Raw genomic sequence first — 18,255 nt, forward strand, 5'->3', positions numbered from 1 at the left:
ACACTGAGAAATACATAGTTGAATCATCTGCTTTTCTCTTAGGAAAAAACAAACAGACTAGGCTTGGTACATCAGGAAGAAAATCCACAAATAATAGAGAAGAATTCAGACAGACCACTTACGGCTAAGGCAAAATTCATTGACCATATACAGAAAATTATGAGACACGCACAAAATTTCAGTATCTTAAAAGAGTAAAGATTTTCACATGGGAATGGAGTGTTCTATAGTTAATTACTCATATATTTACAGTTTCTACATCATAACATTCTTGTAGTTGGGTAAGAGTCATTTTCATAGGTAATCTGATCAACTATTTTGGCCAAAACTCAGATGATTATTTTCTTTTCAAAGAGACCATTACCACATCTTCCAAGAAGGAGTTGCCCAACATCTCAGAAACGAACACAGATTAAGTTGCAGACACCTTCCAAACATCCATGTAAATCATGGAATTCAGTCTTGGTTCCCTAAAATGGGAGTTTTCATCCTCTGAAAATGTAACAGACAAAAAGCTTCTGTTCACATATATAATACCTTGCTCTCTCCTACCCAAGGGAAGAGGGCCAACTAAAAACCTGATTGGTGAGCCTGGCAGACAAATATGAACATGTCTAGCTCAGCAGCCTTTTCCCTTCTGTTGTGAAATCTACCTATTCATGGAACTAATGAATTTGGTTCTGGACTTTACACTGGAATGTAAGAACTCATGGGTTAGGGCTCATCTACTGAGCACTTTATTTCTGTGATTACAATATTGGAGTTTCTGTACTAAATTTAAGGTGCTGTTTCTGCTTGTCTTCTCTGCAGAACTCAACTCCTTCTACTGGGTTAACTCTATGTCTAGAATTAAGGAGGTAACAATGGAAGGCTCCATCTTCTTGGTGAATCCAAGGAGCATTCTACAATTCAGTTTTACCAATTATAGAGCTAACATTTATAAATCTCTATCTCTGTGACTCTTGTATCTTTTTATTAATTTGTTCCAAACACAAAATGAGCAGTCAGAACCATAAATAATTATCACTCCCCTAACCCCCAAAATAGTTATCCAATACAAAGATTCATAGTTAGGCCCTAGCAACTTTAAAAATCAGGAAATAGGAAATAAGTGCCCCTTGGGTTTTGCCACTTATTCTGGACTCTTATTTTGGCGCCACCTCTCAAAATCACTATAATCTCAAGCAAAGACTCACTCCTCTATAGTTTTTTTTTCTCATCTCTACAAGTAGGATAATAATAGTCTGCACATCAAAAGTTATCATGGAGCTTAGTTAAGCTAAGTACAGTGGCTGACACATAATACATACTGGAAATCTGTTATTAATATTAAGAAACTGTGTTTCTGTTACCTGAACAAACAAAAATTCATCATTAGTCTCGGGGATGAAAGAGGTAAAGAACAGGTACTAGAAGCATATTGAAGGAAAACAAGAGTCAATTTTTAAAATTGAACTCAATAATTCACATATAGACCATTAAGAGGACTACATTCACACCAGAAGAAATGTATTTATTTTCAAAGAAAATTTGAGTTATTTTAGACCTACTGATCTAAGTACAGCTGAATATTAAATCAAAAGACTTCATTAAACAAAACAAATGGAATTTATTAATTCATCGTATAATTATTGTGTCTCTCTAAAGTGCCAGTTACTGTTTTAGTTGCTGAGGACACAGCAGTGAACGTGACAAATATGAGTGTAGACACACACAAAGTTAACTGCTTGTTAATGAGCTATTCCCACTACAATACAATATGCTTTATCTAATGTCATTCTTATCCATCACACTCTAAAATTGCCTCTAGCTTGTAACAAAAATGTGTTTATACAAATCTGTTCCTACTCCTCCACTACTGCCAAGGAAACAACACTTTCCAAGGCCATGTATTTTTCCTAGCAGTTATTTAATGGTTACAACTAACTGGGGCAGATCACTACAACTACTGTGCATACATGGATTTTTTTTTTTTTTTTTGCTTACTTCAGACACGCAGCCCTTTTTTATTCCAGCAAAAATTTTATTATAATTAGCATGACTAATTAAAGTTCAAGAAACAGTACGCTTTCTTTTTCAAGTTCCTAAGATGACAGCATCCTGCATCCACTGAGGAAAGAATCATCAGAAGCCAAATGCTGCTACCCAAGTTGCCTTGCTCTGGCATAATTATTCTAGCTGTGAGTTTAGGGAAAAAAAAGGACTTTAAAAGGGAATAGACATAAGGAAGCTCCGGGGTCTATTATCTGGAGACATAAATATCTTAATCTTAATATCTGTTTTGTGTATTAAACTAATACTTAGTGATTAACACAAAATAGCATTATTGTCTCCCATAGTTGTGAGAGTGATCTCATCTGGACCACTTGTGCAGTTGCAGTCAGGGGTAACCTGAGGCTGCAATAATCAGAAGTCTTAACTGAGTTAGACATCCAGCCATTCACTTAACTGGAAATTAAGGCTGGTTATTGGCTGACAGCTCACCTGAAGATGCAGACTAGCTTGCCAAAACATGGTTTCTCCATGTGACTTGCACTTCTCATAGAACAGTGGCTTGGTTCCTGTAGCAAGCATTCCAAGTGATCCAGAAAGAAGATACAAGACTTCTTAAGATCTAACCTCAGAAGTTGCAAAAGTCACTTCTGTGGCATTATATTGGTTAACAAAGTTGCTAATTTCATCCCAGTTTCAAGAGTACAGTAGAAGTAGTATGTGCGGATAGAGGAGAAAAAAAAATAATGGTGGCCATCTCTAGACGTTACCTACCACAGCCATGCTCTGGCCATTACAATTCATATCCATCATATGCAAATCACACTTACTTTACTCCCAAGACCTCCAAGGTTTCATCAACTCAAAGTCCAGGATGATGTCATTTAAATCAGATTTGAGTTTAGGTGAGACTCATGAGTGTAGCTTCTTGGTTTCAGCAACTTGAATACAGTTCCTCTCAAACTCTGTGAACTAAAGATACAAATTATTTCCTACATATCTATCTAATGGTGATAAGATAAATACAATAAACACATTCATTCAAATTCAGTGGTGGGAGGGGAGTTGAAAGCACATAGAAGTCACTGCTTCATAGTAATTCTGAAATCCAGCTAGGCATATATCACCATTTCTTTGATGATGATGCAGTCCTGCTGCCTGGGACTTTGTGATTCTTGACCTTTTACTCTGTCATCCTTCCTTTTTTTAAACAAATGCCTTGTGTTTTCAGTTGAATAGGTTTTACAGCTTTCTTATCCAAGAAAAGTTTGGAGCCCTGAGAGCTCTTTTCATTTTGAATTGTCATTGTCCTTTTAAGTTCAATCTGATAGAACTTCAACAATATGGTTCTCTTACAAAGTGAGTGGATCTCCTATGAATCCTGTAATTTATTTCAACAGACAAAAGTTATACCCACAAATCTCTTTGAAACTTTACCCTCTCTGACCTGGGTTGAGAACTAGGTTGTTGAGGGTCAATGTCCTTTATGATGTATCTAATTGAAGAGGGTCTCTGAGGCATGCCCTTAAAACTTTCTGAAGTCTCAGTAAAAGATCTTGCAACTATGCCCTTAAGTTAATCTTTGCTTTCAAGTCTTCTCTTATTTTAAGAACCTTTTACTCTGTGAAAAGGCTGGGAATAGAAGCGGTTGTATTTTAAAACCCATAAAGCCATGGTTCATTTACACTTCCCCTAAATTCTACTTGAAAACTAAACAGTTCCTTTTATTAGTCCATTTCTCTCTAGCTTTACCTTATCATATGTGCCTGAAAGCAACCAGCAATGCCTTGAATAGTCTGCCTGAAAATCACCTTAACAAAATTCGCCAGTTCATTAGGTATGTTTCTATTTTCCATGTTACTTTAGAGGACAGTGTTGTGACACTTTCTGCCACACCATAACACAGTCCTTTCTTCTCAATTTTCTAATAACAAGTTCTTTGCTGTCTTGAAACCTTCACTTATGGGTTCCTCAAGGCTCTCCAAGCTTCTTCCAGCCACCTGGTTCCAAAGCTAATGCCCATATGACTTAGATTTCTGTTACAGCAGTATCCTGCTTTCAGTATAGTTTCTGTTGTGGCTAACAATGAATACATAATAAATGTCTCATAACTTAGTAACTTAAAAATATATGACTATCTCTCATGGTTTTGTCAGTTGAATGGCCTCAGATAGGCAGAAGCTGCAAGGATGCTTATGACTTTGGACTTAGAAATTCAAGTATTAATTCCTTCTCACTTGATTGCTCAACAAAGTCACTAAAACCAGCACAGGCCTGGAACAGTGGCTCACACCTGTAAGCCCAACACTAGGAGGCCAAAGTAGGAGGATTGCTTGAGTCCAGGAGTTCCAGACAAGCCTGGACAACATAGGAAGACCCTGTCCCTACAAAAAATAAATTTAAACAAAATAGCCAAGCATAGTGACACACACCTATAGTCCTAGCTACTCTGGAGGCTGAGGCAGGAGGATCATTTGACCCCAGGAGTTTGAGCTTGGAGCAAGACATTGTCAGGTAAAAAGAAAAACAAGCCCAGATTCAAAGGGAGAAACTAGGTCCCACCTCTTAAGGTAAGAAGAAGAACATACACACAGATAGAGAAGAGATTGATGACAACCATATTTGTAGACCATCTACAACAAAATTCCTTTATTGTAAACACATTTTATAGCATAACAAATAGAGCATAGAAACTAATTGTGGAATTTTTAAAACCACTACAATCAAATCATATTTATTATATTGTTTTAATCTGTTTCCCCAAGCTCTGTTATTTCCCTTCCCTTACTTACTCATTATTTTACAAATGCTATTATGTAATACTCCTAACCAGATTATTAGGCAATAGAAGGTAGAAATTTGTCTTGTAGTGTTTTATATCTCTGGCACCTAGCAACCCTCTGGATGTAGTCATTCTTCAAAATGTACTCAGTAATTGCATGTTCAAGCAATAATTAAAATTTCCTAGTTTTATATATAATGTTACAAAACATTTTCAGTTACATTAGATTATATATATATATATATAATAATTGATATCCATAGCAATAACCTGCAGCTCCCAATTCTTTTGCCAAATAGAGATGAAAAATCTAGTACTGGAGGATACTGGAGCAGCAATGGAACTTAGGCTTATCCTGAGTTCTATTACTGCTCATAGCTCTGTTTTCTTCCCCAAATTCTTCTAGTTGATTTCACTCCCTAAAGTTGGTTACATACATTGCTTTGTGACATGATACTCTAAACTTGTGTAAGCTATAAAGCACAATCAGAATAAGAAGATGAGGATTCCTTTACACAGTCCTTTTTCAAAGAGTGACCACTGACCATTTTCCTCAGCAATATAAAAGCAGGAGTTATCATAGGGAAATTGCTTCTTAGGGATCCCTTCCACAACAAAAAATGAATATTAAGTTTCTCCTTTAAATTTTTATGTATACATGACTGTATCCACACAGTCCCCCACTGGTGTTTTTAAAAGAGCAACTCTATATGAGTCAATACAACAGGGACAGAAGAAGGCGTGCCATTTTCAAAGCTGAACTATCAAAGTAATTGCACAATTGCTTTTGCACCAACCTAATATTAGAGTTTGCCATCACCTCTCTGCCCAGTTTCCTGTCACTAGATGATCAGCACTGACTGTTATATGCCTTATCAACAGCAGCTGCTGTACAGCACCATGGTATTCTTAACTTTTGCTAATTATTTTCTGCAAGATATTGTCCCATTTTCAATTTTTTCCTTGTCAGCCACAGCCAGGGTAGGGGTTGAAATGATTGAAAGGCTTCCTTGGAAGCAGAACGAAGTAAGCAAAGCTGTAACTAGATGATCTTCCTAGTAGAAAAGATAGCTCCTCATAGTACAGTTTGAAGTCAGGTAGCGTGATGCCTCCAGCTTTGTTCTTTTGGCTTAGGATTGACTTGGCGATGCGGGCTCTTTTTTGGTTCCATATGAACTTTAAAGTAGTTTTTTCCAATTCTGTGAAGAAAGTCATTGGTAGCTTGATGGGGATGGCATTGAATCTATAAATTACCTTGGGCAGTATGGCCATTTTCACGATATTGATTCTTCCTACCCATGAGCATGGAATGTTCTTCCATTTGTTTGTATCCTCTTTTATTTCCTTGAGCAGTGGTTTGTAGTTCTCCTTGAAGAGGTCCTTCACGTCCCTTGCAAGTTGGATTCCTAGGTATTTTATTCTCTTTGAAGCAATTGTGAATGGGAGTTCACTCATGATTTGGCTCTCTGCTTGTCTGTTAATGGTGTATAAGAATGCTTGTGATTTTTGTACATTGATTTTGTATCCTGAGACTGCTGAAGTTGCTTATCAGCTTAAGGAGATTTTGGGCTGAGACAATGGGGTTTTCTAGATATACAATCATGTTGTCTGCAAACAGGGACAATTTGACTTCCTCTTTTCCTAATTGAATACCCTTTATTTCCTTGTCCTGCCTAATTGCCCTGGCCAGAACTTCCAACACTATGTTGAATAGGAGTGGTGAGAGAGGGCATCCCTGTCTTGTGCCAGTTTTCAAAGGGAATGCTTCCAGTTTTTGCCCATTCAGTATGATATTGGCTGTGGGTTTGTCATAGATAGCTCTTATTATTTTGAGATACGTCCCATCAATACCTAATTTATTGAGAGTTTTTAGCATGAAGGGTTGTTGAATTTTGTCAAAGGCCTTTTCTGCATCTATTGAGATAATCATGTGGTTTTTGTCTTTGGTTCTGTTTATATGCTGGATTACATTTATCGATTTGCGTATATTGAACCAGCCTTGCATCCCAGGGATGAAGCCCACTTGATCATGGTGAGTAAGCTTTTTGATGTGCTGCTGGATTCGGTTTGCCAGTATTTTACTGAGGATTTTTGCATCAATGTTCATCAAGGATATTGGTCTAAAATTCTCTTTTTTGGTTGTGTCTCTGCCCAGCTTTGGTATCAGGATGATGCTGGCCTCATGAAACGAGTTAGGGAGGATTCCCTCTTTTTCTATTGATTGGAATAGTTTCAGAAGGAATGGTACCAGTTCCTCCTTGTACCTCTGGTAGAATTCGGCTGTGAATCCATCTGGTCCTGGACTCTTTTTGGTTGGTAAGCTATTGATTATTGCCACAATTTCAGATCCTGTTATTGGTCTATTCAGAGATTCAACTTCTTCCTGGTTTAGTCTTGGGAGAGTGTATGTGTTGAGGAATTTATCCATTTCTTCTAGATTTTCCACCAAAACAGCATGGTACTGGTACCAAAACAGAGATATAGATCAATGGAACAGAACAGAGCCCTCAGAAATAATGCTGCATATCTACAACTATCTGACCTTTGACAAACCTGAGAAAAACAAGCAATGGGGAAAGGATTCCCTATTTAATAAATGGTGCTGGGAAAACTGGCTAGCCATGTGTAGAAAGCTGAAACTGGATCCCTTCCTTACACCTTATACAAAAATTAATTCAAGATAGATTAAATACTTACATGTTAGACCTAAAACCATAAAAACCCTAGAAGAAAACCTAGGCAATACCATTCAGGACATAGGCATGGGCAAGGACTTCATGTCTAAAACACCAAAAGCAATGGCAACAAAAGCCAAAATTGACAAATGGGATCTCATTAAACTAAAGAGCTTCTGCACAGCAAAAGAAACTACCATCAGAGTGAACAGGCAACCTACAAAATGGGAGAAAATGTTCACAACCTACTCATCTGACAAAGGGCTAATATCCAGAATCTATAATGAACTCCAACAAATTTACAAGAAAAAAACAAACAACCCCATCAAAAAGTGGGCGAAGGATATGAACAGACACTTCTCAAAAGAAGACATTTATGCAGCCAAAAAACACATGAAAAAATGCTCATCATCACCGGCCATCAGAGAAATGCAAATCAAAACCACAATGAGATACCATCTCACACCAGTTAGAATGGTGATCATTAAAAAGTCAGGAAACAACAGGTGCTAGGGAGGATGTGGAGAAATAGAAACACTTTTACACTGTTGGTGGGACTGTAAACTAGTTCAACAATTGTGGAATTCAGTGTGGCGATTCCTCAGGGATCTAGAACTAGAAATACCATTTGACCCAGCCATCCCATTACTGGGTATATACCCAAAGGACTATAAATCATGCTGCTATAAAGACGCATGCAAGCATATGTTTATTGCGGCACTATTCACAATAGCAAAGACTTGGAACCAACCCAAATGTCTAACAATGATAGACTTGATTAAGAAAATGTGGCACATATACACCATGGAATACTAAGCAGCCATAAAAAATGATGAGTTCGTGTCCTTTGTAGAGACATGGATGAAATTGGATATCATCATTCTCAGTAAACTATCGCAAGGACAAAAAACCAAACACCGCATGTTCTCACTCGTAGATGGGAATTGAACAATGAGAACACATGGACACAGGAAGGGGAACATCTCACTCTGGGGACTGCTGTGGGGTGGGGGGAGGGGGGAGGGATAGCATTAGGAGATATACCTAATGCTAAAAGACGAGTTAATGGGTGCAGCACACCAGCATGGCACACGTATACATATGTAACTAACCTGCACGTTGTGCACATGTACCCTAAAACTTAAAGTATAATAATAATAAAAATAAAATAAAATAAAATAAATAAATAAATAAAAGGATTACTCCTCAAAAAAAAAAAAAAAAAGATAGCTCCTCACCAGAACAAAGAAGATGGTTTTTCAATGAAAATACTTTTTCTGCCATTTTTTATGACTTATTAAACATATAGTGATAGAATTCTGGAAATTCATTCATTATCATTTACCCAATCACTTGTTGGTGCTAAAGATAACAAATGTCCCTTCTTCTAAGTTTCAGGTATTTCTACATTTCCTTAGGCCCCAAGTTTGTATGCTTCTCCTTGACGCTCTTCCCAATCTTAGAATGTATCTAGATAGAGAGACAGGTAGATGATAGATAGATGATAGATAGATAGATAGATAGATAGATAGATAGATAGATAGACATACATACATACATATATACATACACTTGTGTGTATGTGTGTGTGTGTGCACATGTGTGTGTGTTTGCACATATGTGTGTGTGTGTGCATGTGTGTGTGTGCTTGAGAGAGACAGTGGGATATAGACATATTTTTTTCTAGGACTTCAAGGGACCACAGCCTTCTATTTGTGATTTAATAATATTAAGCTGTACATAAGTGAAAAGGTCTTTGACCTTTAAGTAACAGAAAATCCAATTCAAACTGGCATAAACATCCTGCAAAAGCATTAGCTCACAGAACTGGAAGTCCCAAAGCTAGATGACTTGTTTTGCAAACTTAACACAAAGGCTCTGCCAACTTCTGTGTGTAGTCTTTATTGTCAAGCTGATAAAATGTCCTCAGCTGTTCCAGACCTCACATTCTGACAACATCCATGTAAAGGAAGATCATTTCTTCCTTTAACGCCTCCTTTAAAAGCAAATAAACATCTTGAAAATTCCAGCTACCTTTCTCATAAGACTCACTGGCTTGAATGGGGTTATGGGTCCATTCTAAATGCATCCCAAGGAATGTATTCGGGCAACCCAAGGAATGTCATGTGATAATTGGCTTAGCCCTATATTCCTGAACCAATCATTGGAAATGGAAGATAAGATTATCCTAAGATCACTCAGATTCATCTATAAAGCTGGGCAAGGGTTGGCTTCTCCTCAGGCATGAGACCTGAAATCAAACCAACATTTTATGATGGAGAAGAAAGGAGAATAAAGTCAACATAAAAAACAAAGTCTACCAGAGCTTGATCCGGCTAAAAATTGATTTGCAATGGATTTCATAAAAACATCCATTTAATCACAGAAACAGTGGACATATGTCTATCTTCTCATTAAAAATGGTTGGACCCCAGCCAAGTAGGTCTGTACTGGAGACAGTTTCAGACTTGATCAGGAAGATAGTTACTTGAAGCTTTAAATAAAGGGTGGATGGGGGGCAGGGAGGACAGAGCGGGGAAGGAAAGGGAGGAGTTCCAAAGGCAAGACCAAAGAAGTCAATATCCAGGGAAAAAAGAGACATAATTTTTTTTAATTAGATATATCCAGAAATGGAATGGCAGAGTGAAACATAGCTGGGAGTGAAAACAAACTATCCAGGACTACATCTCCTTACAGGACTGGGATGTCTTCCTACAGCTTGTTCCTTCTTGGTCCTTGCTCTTAATATATGTGAAATTCAGGGTAGGTCAGACAGTTTAGCTGTGAGCAACTCCTCCTATTCCTCCTCACCCTGTCCATTTCAGGACCCAAGTTAGAATACAGAGCGCCAGGCTTCCTTGGGGTCCACAATGTGCCTAACTACATTCAGCTCCAGATAATGAGACTCGTTATACAATAATTAAAATTCACTACTGAGCAGCTCTTTGGCTAAGACATTAAAATGCAAATACATTAATGCCTTCATTCATACCAAGCCTTTACTAGATATCTGCCATATGTGAGATGCTCTGCTGGGCACTAGAGATCACATGACAGTCATAGGAGTGTGCTCTTCAGCTCCTCCTTCAAGGGAGAACCTGGTACGAGGACTGGAGTGAGTGGACAGTGTCTAACTACTGTGCTTTCTGATCCACTGTGGTGTTCATGCTGAGGACATGCTGTCATTGAGCTGCTCCCAACCAGTGACCAAGTACAGCAGGGGTACCATAGCCAAGCCATTCCCACCCAATGTGGGACTCCTCTAGCAGGTGATCTTTTCTCTGGAGCTTGCCATCAGCCTGGCTGAGACTTTCTCAAAGGCACCTTGCAGCATGAGAATCTTTCTACTCAATCTCCCTTCCTTTCCTCTCTCCCCTCACAGGAGTCAGACCTGCCTCACAGTCAGAGGCTCTCTCCAACAACTCTGGCTGCTTCTCCCCTTTATCCTTCACAGGTGTTTCTAACTCTATGTTGGTGTCTATTTCCCAGAAGATCTGAACTGACACAGATCATAACAGGTGTTAAGATGTGCTCTTCAGGCCCTTAACATCTATAGATGTTAAATCTTAAGAGCTTGAAGAACTTTGATGTTATTTAGCTCAATCTCCTTATTTATTCAGCATCTTTTCTATAGCATTGTCAAAAATTTAAGCAGCAACTGTTTGAGCACTTCTGAAGACTGGAAGTTCCACAATCAGTAGGACAGTCCACTCTGTGCCTGCACAACTTAGCTTCTCCCTTTGTTAAACTGCCTCCTTGTTACTTCTCCCCACTGTGATTAGTTTTGTCCCCTAGGACCACTTATAATGAGCTTATGCTTTCTTCACATAGTGACATTGAAGGGCAGATGCCTACTTAACCTTCAGATGCAATATACCTGGTTCTTCCCACTGTTATCCATTTGATATGATTGGCAGAGTCATAATCATTATGCTTGTTCCTCTTTTGACACACCCAACTTCTCTATGCCTCTCTGAAAGTGTATCACCCATAGCTGCAAATAATCATTGTTTGTGTATTCTACAAAATCCACTGTTACTGTAAGCACCACAGGGACAGATAGCACATCCCTGCTCTTTATCACATAGTTAATTCATGATAGAAACTCAATGTATGTTTATTGAATGAAGGAGCTTATTGAGCAGTTTATTGAGCAGAAGTAATTGAAAAGGATACAACGCAGGTCCTTTTGGTTTAGTCAAGATGAACCCTCCACATTCTGTCTGAAAGTAAACTGTCTTCATGGTAGCAGACCTTCTATCTCCTACTTGGCTGAAGGGTACAATAATCTGAAGAAATTCCTATCCTTCTAATCAAAGAGACAGAAAGAATGAAGGAAAGATTAGAATCATTGAGGGCAAGTGAGTCTGATTACTAGTAAATATATCTCAGAAAATATCCTGAAACCCTACCAGTTTTGAGAATCATTATTCCCTCTGAGTGTACACTGAGTAGAATATGTAATTAAAGAGGAAAAATATTCTATCTTTTCTGGATGTTTTCAGGATATTTCATTTCTATTTCTTTCTGGGAAGACAATAATTAGAATATCATTTATTTTGTTCACCATAACACTTTTATATTGTTAAGAGTGAATTATATAGGGGGATTTTTATGCCATCTTTTGCACATGCACAATATACTTGTACAGTATTTTATAGTAAGCTACACCAGACAACATGACTAGGTATATGTTAAATAGAAGAGTAAATAGGAAATTTTTTTCTGTGAGGTACAGGGTGAGCCTAAAGTTAGTTTAATTAACATTCTTTTTGTTCTTTTATTTTAGATTTAGTGGTATATATGCAGGTTCATTGTATAGGTAAGTTGAATGTCACAGGGGTTTAGTGTTCAGATTATTTTGCCACCTATGTAATAAGCATAGTACCAAATAGGTAGTTTTTTTGATCCTCACCCTACTCCCTCTTTCCGCTCTCAAATAGGCCCCAGTGTCTGTTGTTCTCCTTTGTGTCTGTGAGTTCTCATCATTTAGCTCCCACTTACAAGTGAGAATATGTGGTATTTGGTTTTCTGTTCCAGTGTTAGTTTGCTTAGGATAATGCCTCCAGCTCCATCCATGTTGCCACAAATAATATGATCTCATTCGTTTTTATGACTGTGTAGTATTCCATGGTGCATATGTGCCACATTTTCTTTATGCGCTCTACCATTGATGTGCGTTTAGGTTGATTCCATGTCTTTCCTATTGTGAATAGTGCTGCAATGAACCTATGCACGCATGAGTCTTTATGGTAGAACAATTTATATGCCTTTAGGTACATACCCAATAACAGGACTGCTAGGTCGAATGGTAATTCTGCTTTGAGTTCTCTGAGAAATCACCAAACTCTTTTCCACAGTGGCTGAACTAATTTTTACATTCCCACCAGCAGTGTATAAGCATTCACTTTTCTCTGCAACCTCTCCAGCATCTGTTATTGTTTGACTTTCTAATAATAGCCATTCTGACTGGTGTGAGATGATATGTTATTGTGGTTTTGATTTGCATTTCTCTAATAATTAGTCATGTTGAGCATTTTTGCATATGCTTGTTGTCTGCATGTATGTCTTCATTTGAAAAGTGCCTGTTCATGTCCTTTACCACTTTTGAATGGGGTTGTTTGTTTCTTGCTTGTTGGTTTGCTTAAGTTTCTTATAGATTCTGGATATTAGACCTTTGTCAGATGCATAGTTTGCAAATATTTTCTCCCATTCTGTAGCTTGTCTGTTTACTCTGTATTTACTCTGTTGAGTAAACAGACAAGCTACAGAATGGGAGAAAATATCTAGTTTCTTTTGCTCTGCAGAAACCTTTCAGTTTAATTAGTTCCCATTTGTCAATTTTTGTTTTTGTTGCAATTGTTTTTCACATCTTTGTCATAAAATCTTTGCCAAGTCCTATGTCCAGAATGGTATTTCCTAGGTTATCTTCCAGGGTTTCTATAGTTTTAGGTTTTACATGTAAGTCTTTCACTCATCTTGGGTTTATTTTTGTATATAGTATAAGGAAGGGGTCCAGTTTCAATCGTCTGCATATGGCTAGCCAGTTATCCCAGCACTATTTATTGAATATGGGGTCCTTTACCCAATGCTTGTTTTTGTCAACTTAGTTGAAGATTATATGATTGTAGATGTGCAATCTGAGCTTTCTATTCTGTTCCATTGGTCTATGTATCTGTTTTTGTACCAGTACCTTGCTGTTTGGGTTACTGAAGCCCTGTAGCATTGTGTGAAGTTCAGTAATGTGATGCCTCCAGCTTTGTTGTTTTTGCTTAGGGTTGCCTTGGCTATGTGAGCTTTTATTTGGTTCCATATAAATTTTTAAGTATTTTTTCCTAATTCTGTGAAGAATGTCACTGGTATTTTGGTAGCAATAGCATTGAATCAGCAAATTGCTTTGGGCAGTATGGCCATTTTAACAATATTGATTCTTCCCATCCATGATCATGAAATGTTTTTCCATTTGTTTGTGTCATCTCTGATTTCTTTCAGCAGTGTTTTGTAATTGTTGCTGTAGTGCTCTTTCACCTCTCTGGTTAGATGTATTCTTAGGTATTTTATTCTTTATGTGGCAGTTGTGAATGAGATTGTATTCTTGATTTGGCTCTAAGCTTGGATGTCATTGGTGTATAGGAATTCTACTGATTTTTGTACCTTGATTTTGTATCATGAGACTTTGCTGAAGTTATTTATCAGAACAAGGAGCTTTTGGGCCAATACTATGGGGGTTTTCTATATATAGGATCATGTAATCTGCAAACAGATAGTTTGACTTCCCTCTTCTTATTTTGATGGTTTTTCTTTCTTTCTTTTGCTTGATTGCTCTGTCTAGAACTTCCAGTAGTTGTTGAATAGAAGTGGTAAGAGAGAGCATCCTTGTCTTGCTCTGGTTTTCAAGAAGAATACTTCCAGCTTTTTCCCATTCAGTACGATGTTGGCTGTGGGTTTGTCATAGATGGCTCTTATTATTTTAAAGTATGATCCTTCATTGCCAAGTTTGTTCAGGGTTTTTACTACGAAGGAATGTTGAATTTTATTGAAAGCCTTTTCTGCATCTATTAAGATGATCATGTGGTTTTTGTTTTTAGTACTGTTTATGTGATGAATCACATTTGTTGATTTGCATATGTCGAACCAATCTTGCATCCTGGAGATAAAGCCTACTTTATCATGGTGGATTAGCATTTCGATAATGCTGCTGGATTCAGTTTGCTAGTATTTTGTTGAGAATTTTTGTGTCTATGTTCATCGAGGATATTGGCTTGAAGATATATTTTTTGTTGTGTTTCTGCCAAGTTTTTGGTATCAGGATGATACCAGTCTCATAGAATGAGTTAAGAGGTAGTCTTTCCTCCCTATTTTTTTTTTTTTTTCGGAATAGTCTCAGTAGGAATGGTATTAGCTCTTCTCTATACATCTGGCAGAATTTAGCTGAATTCATCAGGTCCCGGGCTTTTTCTTTTTGGTAGGCTTTTTATTACTGATTCAATTTTGGAGCTCGTTATTGGTCTGTTCAGGGATTCAGTTTCTTCCTGGTTCAATCTTCAGAGGTTATGGTAACTCCAAAGTACCTTCTTACCTGCAAACAACCACACTAGGTCCCCAGCAATGGTTCTTAACAGGCTGAAATGATGGAAATAAAAGAAATAGAATTCAGAATGTGAAAGGTAGGAAGATAACTGAGATTCAGGAGACAGTTGAAACCCAATCTAAGGATTCTAAGAAATACAATAAAATGATACAGGAGACGAAAGTCAAAGAGGCCATTTTAAGAAAGAACCAAACTGATCAAACAGAGCTGAAAAACTTACTTCAAGAATTTCAAAATACAATCACAAGTGTCGGCCGCAGAATCAACCAAGCTAAGGAAAGGGTCTCAGAACTTAAAGACTGACTCTCCAAAATAACTCATTCTGACAAAAATTTAAAAAAATACAGTAATAAATGAACAAAGCCTCCAAGAAATATGGGATTATGGAAAGAGGCCAAATCTAATTAATATTCTGTATAATGCATTTTAGTACCTTCTTGGGGGCAAAAGCTAAACTTTCCAATGGCCATAGAAGACCAAAGGTATATATGAGGTAAACAACCCCAATAAAAATAAGACTGCAACTGCAATGATTCAGTGCAGGCCCTTTCCCCAAGTGGACAGATACTCAGCCCAAATGGCTAAAAATACAAATTGTTGGAAAGTACTGAAAGAAGGAAACCCTTATTTTCTTATGCTGCTATTTTGTTACAAATGAAAGTATACTCAGATAAACTTTTTGGTTTCTCTATCTATCTATTTTTCCATCTCTTCTGTATAACAGGAGCAATCGATGTGAATTCTGAGAGTCTAACCACCTTGACACTGGTGAGCAAAGTTTCTCTAACTCAAGTGCAAAGCAACTCCCAACCCCTGTCTTTGGTTCTACATGACTCCTTAGATCTTTAGGAAGTCCAGAGGTGATAATACTTCCAGAATCCAGGTAGTAAAAGCACAGGACTGTGGTGTCTATATCTGTGACATTCATGGGCCTGGTTTTCTGCAATTCAGTAAGGAAAAAGAATAGGATATCCTATACTATCATCCACATTCTTCAACAGAGCTTAATACAGTCATAAATTTGGAAGTATTTTGGCACTGCCTAGCCATTAATTAAAATAACACTTTGACCACTATTGCTGCAAGTCCTTTGTATGCATACTTTATTAGCTAGAAACTGGAGGGCAAGAGCTAAAGAGAACCCTGAATTACTTAGTTTAATTAATAAGTGAATTGACTCAATAACTGACAATATTCATTCCCTAGCTGTTTTGTAGACAGAAAATTTAGAATAACATTTCCTAAACTGTGGCACAGAAAATACTATTAATAATTCCAAAAGAGAGCAATATATGCTGTTTTTAAAAATAAAATCTATAGTCAAACATGTTTGGGAAATAAGAGTTAACAAAGTTAAGCAGGTTTTTTTTTCTATAGCTTTTGATATCTAAAGCCCACTACAAATATCCAAGATAGAAGTGCAGTTTGTAATAGTTCCCCTAATTATTTGCTCATGAAACTTGTTTGTTTTAAGCAGAGAATATTGGAGAAAGAACTTCACAGAATTTTCCTTACTTTGGAAAATTCTGATTTAGAGTACTTATAAATCAGAGCAAGCACCATTTCTTAAATAAAAAATAAAATAAAATAAAAACTCAGTAAGAACTTACTATGTGCTGGGCATTGTGTGTGACATTGAAAAAATTGAAATAAGAGAAAGTATCTGCTTTCTAAGAGCTTATGTCCTGATAGAGAGGTAAGACCCAGAAAAGGCAAGGCAGAAAACCAATCAAGGGTTTAATGCATCAGACCTGATATGAAAAGCAGCTCTGACTTAAGGCTGTAGGAGAAAAAGAGGAATAGCATGGGAGGAATTTATGAGAATAGAAAGATGTTTCTGGAATGTATATTCCATGCAAGACAATGTGTTAGATATACAACATATTACATTTTATATAAAAGTTCAAAAAGAACCTTACCAGAGTGTGAATATCCTTTAAACAGACTTCTCTTGAAGTGATTGCAGATTAAATTGGTAGGAGAAAGGAAAAGAACGAAATCAGAAATATGATGTTATGGGATAGTCACGGCTGATCCCAATGTTTGCAGCAAGAGTGGCATTGATGTGGATTTTTAGTTTTAGCTAAAATCCACAGCAATGAGGAGCTCATCATACCTCACAGATGAACATGATTCATACCATGGAAGTATTGAAAGATAAAGTTGTAAAGCCACAAAGAGGGAGCTTTACTGCCAACTTGGAAGCTAGGCAGAAGGGATATTTAATTGGGAGAGATTTTTTAGAAATAAAGATGAAAGCATTTTGAACCAAGAAGTATTTGGGACATCTACAAAAATAAATTATTTCCACATTATAAAAAGTGATTTTTGGAACTCCTAGCCAGAGAAATCAGGCAAGAAAGGGAAATAAAAAATATCCAAATAGGAAAAGAAGAAGTAAAACAATGTCCCTTCATTGATTATATAATTCTATACCTAGAAAACCCTTAAGACTCAACCAAAAGGCTCCTGGAACTGATAAATGACTTCAGTAAAGTTCCAGGATACAAAATTAGTGTCTAAAAATTAGCAGCATTTCTATACACCAATAATGTTCAAGCTGAGAGCTAAATCAAGAATACAATCCCATTTACAATAGCAACACACACCAAAAAAAAAAAAATACCTAGAAGTATATGAAAGCAAGGAGGTGAAAGATCTCTACAAGTAGAACTACAAAACATTGCAGAAAGAAATCACAGATGACACAAATAAACAGAAAAACATTCCATGACATTTTTGGATTGGAAGGATCAATATTGTTAACATGGCCATGCTACCCAAAGTGATTTACAGATTCAATGGTATTACTATAGATCTACCAATGTCATTTTTTGCAGAACTAGAAAAAAACTATCCTGAAATTCATATGGAACCAAAAAAGAGCCTAAATAGCCAAAGCAAGTCTAAGCAAAAAGCAAAGCTAGTGGTATCACATCACTCAACTTCAAACTACACTACAAGGCTACGGTAATCAAAACAACATGGTACAAAATCAGACACATAGATCAATGTAACAGAATAGAATAAAGAAACTAGAAATAAAGCCACACACCTACAGCCATCTGATCTTCAACAAAATAAGCAATAGGGAAACGACTTCCTATTCAATAAATTCTGCTGGGATAACTGGACAGCCACATGCAGAAGAATGAAACTGGACCCATTCTTTTCACCATAAACAAAAATAAACTCAAAATGGATTAAATATTTAA

General features: G+C 37.0%; 1 long non-coding RNA gene across 1 annotated transcript in view; it reads right to left on the reverse strand.

Annotated features, from left to right (window-relative positions):
* Positions 1 to 262: 262 nt before the first annotated feature.
* The window catches only part of LOC129042694 (uncharacterized), a 171,051-nt gene continuing 153,058 nt past the window's right edge, over positions 263 to 18,255 (reverse strand). The window contains exons 3-4 of the long non-coding RNA XR_008504189.1: positions 2,767 to 2,964; positions 263 to 470 (exon numbers count right to left, since the gene is read on the reverse strand). This is a non-coding gene — a long non-coding RNA (uncharacterized LOC129042694). The remainder of the gene's footprint in view (positions 471 to 2,766; positions 2,965 to 18,255) is intronic.

Source organism: Pongo pygmaeus, chromosome 7 (genome assembly GCF_028885625.2).
Source record: "Pongo pygmaeus isolate AG05252 chromosome 7, NHGRI_mPonPyg2-v2.0_pri, whole genome shotgun sequence".
In the NCBI taxonomy this organism is placed as follows: Eukaryota; Metazoa; Chordata; class Mammalia; order Primates; family Hominidae; genus Pongo; species Pongo pygmaeus.